The sequence below is a fragment of the Gracilinanus agilis genome, chromosome 6 (genome assembly GCF_016433145.1).
Source record: "Gracilinanus agilis isolate LMUSP501 chromosome 6, AgileGrace, whole genome shotgun sequence".
Taxonomy (NCBI): domain Eukaryota; kingdom Metazoa; phylum Chordata; class Mammalia; order Didelphimorphia; family Didelphidae; genus Gracilinanus; species Gracilinanus agilis.
This window is the reverse complement of record NC_058135.1, coordinates 260,081,949-260,086,180: the sequence shown is the minus strand read 5'-3', so window position 1 is coordinate 260,086,180 and position 4,232 is coordinate 260,081,949.

The following is a 4,232-nucleotide window of genomic DNA, read 5'->3' as shown; positions in this document are numbered from 1 at the left end:
GGGCTAAGGACCCCAATCGGTGGTGACCATGCAAGGTAAAATCATAGGTGCTAGAGATGTCTCAGAGGTAGATCCTCCATGACTTGGCAACTTGTCACAGGAAGACTTTTCCAGACCTGCAGCCTGCTTCCCCCTTCTCCTACCTACTGCTAATGCCTTCTCCCCCTATGTTACTTTCCATTTATACTATTTTGCCTACACTATTAGAATGGAAGCTCCCTGAGAACAGGGATTATGAATTATCATCATCATCATCATCATCATCATCATCATCATCATCATTATTATTATTAATATGCCTTACTTTGAACCCTAAGCACTCTGCACAACAGTGCCTGGAACATTGTAGGCACTTGGCTGAGAACAGACTGACTGACTGATATGATGAGAAAAAAAGCGTTGAGGCTGATTTTGAAATTGTGAATCTGAGTTCCTAGTAGAATAGTGTTCCCCTCAACAGAAATAGGGAAGTTAGGAATAGGGGAAGATGTAGGGAAGGGGCATCAGTTCTGTTTTGGACATTTAGAGTTTGTTCTTCCTACGTGACATCCAGTTGGATGGCATAGAATGGTGATGGGCAGCCAGGCGGTGCAGTGGATAGAGCTCTGGACCTGGAGTCAGGTAAACTTCAGCTGAAATTCAGCCCCTGACATTTAGGAGCTTTGTGACCTTGGCCAAGCTATCAGCCTCAGTTTTCTGATCTATAAAGTGGGAATAATCCCAATTCCTATTTCCCAAGCTTTGTTTTGAGACTAAAACGAGATGCTATCATCACCACCAGCTATAAATTCCTTCCCTACCCTGTTGTAACGTAGGAGAGGCTTCCTAAGGGGGATTCGGTTGAATGACAGGCTGATGTCCGGAGAGGAGCAAGCCCTACCACTGGGCCATCCAACACCCTTGGCCTCTGGAACACTCCAGGTCAGAGAGTCATTTTCCACTTTTTATTTTCTACCACTTTAAGTCTATACTCTTGAGGAATAGCTAGGCAACACACACCTACTCTAGGCTTCACATTTGATTCTGAAAGCCTCTGTCAAAGAGACATTCCGGAAACATCTCCAGGGAGTCAAGACACTTCTTCATGGGTTATGTTGCCAGCACATATGCTCTAGTGAGGCCTATTTTCCCTTTGACTCACTTCTTAAAAAAAAAAACCCACAAACACGCACATACACATACACACATACAGGCGTATTGAAAGCCACCGAGTGAGCCTGTCTCCAATGATTTGTTTATAAACATCACTTGAAAAGCCCCCAAAGACCCATAAAACTCCAACCTGATCTGCTTTGGTCTGCATCAATGTCAGACCAAACTATAGACCAATATCCTGAGGCCAGTCCCTGGGGCTGGGCAGGAATTGGCACAGAGAGCTGCTTTCTCCTTTTACTCTGTCCCAGGCGACCTCATTGTCCATCACCAGAAAAGGAAGGCCAGTTGTTAATGATTGACCAACAGTGAGGCGCCTGTCAAGGGATCTCTGAATATAGGACAGGGAGTTCAGCTAAGGCATCAAGTTCGATTCCTGCCCCCTGAACAGCCCAGAAGGTTAATTTTGTCATTACGAGTCTGAATTTCTTCCATTTCTTGATTTTATAAATGGAGAACATGGTATGCCCAGAATCCCAGGAACTTGGTGAGGAGGAGGAAGAGAAGGCGTGAAGAGGGAGAGGATTGACATTTATACAAGGCTTTACAATTTGAAAAGTGCTTTGAATAATTATGTGCTTTGAGTCTGTGAGATAGGGATTATGAGCGTTCTCTTTCCCATTTTACAGACAAGGAAACTAACTGATCTCAGAGAGAGACATGGGAAGCTCTTGTAAAGAATCTCAGATCCTTCCTGGATAACCTTTGGCAACTGTGGCATTCAAGGGCAGTTTATGGGAAAATTGGTGAGGTCTTCAATGATGCTGACCTCAAGTGGTTAGTCTAGACATACCTCGGCTCCCTTGGAGAACCCCTAACAGAGTTCTCATTCACCCATTTATCTAGACTTTTCTTGAATTTGTCCGTTTACATTTTCAGAAACTACTCACTGATAGTCCAGTGTCTCTGTAATCTCAGTGATTGGGAGCTCATTCAATCAACCAGCACTTATTAAAATCAACCATATTCTATGTCCTGGCCAAGGCACTGGGGATACTCTCTCCTGTAATGTATATAGATCACAATACACTCATGCTGCCCACTAAGGAGGCCTTCCTTTGTCCCTGCAGCTGCTCTGAGCTTTCTCTCTAAGTCTATCTTCCATCAACTCTGCTATATTATGAATGGACCTATTTATTTGCAATATCGACTCCCCTATTAAGATACAAGTTTCTCTTGGGCAAAATTACTGCAGTGGTTTGTCACTTCTTTCTCCAGGTTTCAGTAACTTGCCCAGTCACATATCTACTATCTGAGGTCAGATTTGAACTCAGGTTTTCCTGACTACAGGCTCAGTACTGTAGAGATGAAAATTAACATGCAAAATACTAAATATTATATTTCTATAAAGTTTTATCAATACTAAACTAACAAAAAATATTAGCTAAAAGCTATTAACCAGTCTGCTCCCAAGAGCAAAATAGAAAGAACAAGGTAGAGCCTCAGAACTTATACAAAACGTGACCACATTAACATAGATAAAAGGAAAAGCATTCTAGCTGATACAGAAAGGAAGTTTGAATAATGTAGTTTTAGGGACTCAAGATATTTCTAACTATACAGCAGTGATTCCCAAAGTGGGTGCCACCGCCCCCTGGTGGGTGCTGCAGTGATCCAGGGAGGTGGCGATGGCCACAGGTGCATTTATCTTTCCTATCAATTGTTATTAAAATTTAAAAAAAATTAATTTCCAGGGGGCTAAGTAATATTTTTCTGGAAAGGGGGGATAGGCCAAAAAAGTTTGGGAACCACTGCACACAGCACTCTATTCACAGAGCCACCTAGCTGCCTCCTAATTATTTTTTTTTTGGATCTGGGTCATCTGGAGTTCTTATGTTGTTGTTCAGTCATATCTGACTTTTTGTGACCCTTATTTAGGTTTTTTTGGAAAAAGTATCTGAGTGGTTTGCCATTTTCTTCTCCAGCTCATTTTAGAGATGAGGAAACTGAGGCAAACATGGTGAAGTAACTTGCCCAGGGCCACATAGCTAATAAGTGTCTGAGGCCAGATTTGAACTCAAGAAGATGAGTCTTCCTGACTCTAAGGCTGGCACTCTACTGTGCTACCTAGTATATGGGCTATTCATCCATTATTTCTCTTCCATATGACCAGATCATCTGTCTCTGTCTCTGTCTCTGTCTCTGTCTCTGTCTCTGTCTCTGTCCCTGTCTCTGTGTCTCTCTCTGTCTCTGTGTCTCTCTGTCATACATTTCTCTGAGGACTTCTCTTCTTTCCTGGGAAATTTACAAAACAAATGAGATCATGTCTGTGACAGCTTTAAGCATTTCGGAGGAGAGAGAAAGCCAGCAGGTAAGATTCCTTGACGAGCTATAAAACATCCCCTCCCTCCTCTTCTACCCATGGCAAAGATTCTTCTCACAGCCACATGACACTTGAGGGCAAGTAAATGACAATGTCTTTTTAGGTCTGTGTGGAAAGCGAGAGCCAGACAAGTGATCCAGAAGGTTTCTGCCTTTTCTTCCCAGCAGAACAAGTGGGAGGTTGGGGTCAGACAGGCAGTGATCTCAAATGTAGGAAGGAGGGAATAGGAAAGAGGGATTACTCTATGACCAGTTTTATTAGTCATCTAGAAAAGTTAGCCCTTGCCCCTTGTTTATAACCAGAGAGTGGAAAAGAGGGGTTCCAGACCAAGCTTCAAGCTCAGCCCTGCACAAAGCTTTGCCTCTTCTTTTGTGGTACCCAGATTCTAACAGATACACACACGTTGGACCAAAGGGGAAGATCTCTTGTCCAGTGTGAAGTAGTAATAATAGGGGAAATACCCTATCCCTACCCTCTGCCTTAAAGTAATCTATCCCTCTTAGGGCAAGCGTTTTGGCTGCATCCCTACTTTGTCCCCTCATATCTTATACTGTTTATCTGAGCATAAGTTTGCTGCATTTCCCCTACCCTGTACGAGTGGAATGTAAACTCCTTGAGGACAGAACTTTGTTCATTTGTTCCTTCTCTCCCTGCTTCCCTCCCTCCCTCCCTTCCTTCCTCCCTCCGTCCCTCCCTCCCTCCCTTCCTTCTTTCCTTCCTTCCTTCCTTCTTTCCTTCCTTCCTTCCTTCCTTCCTT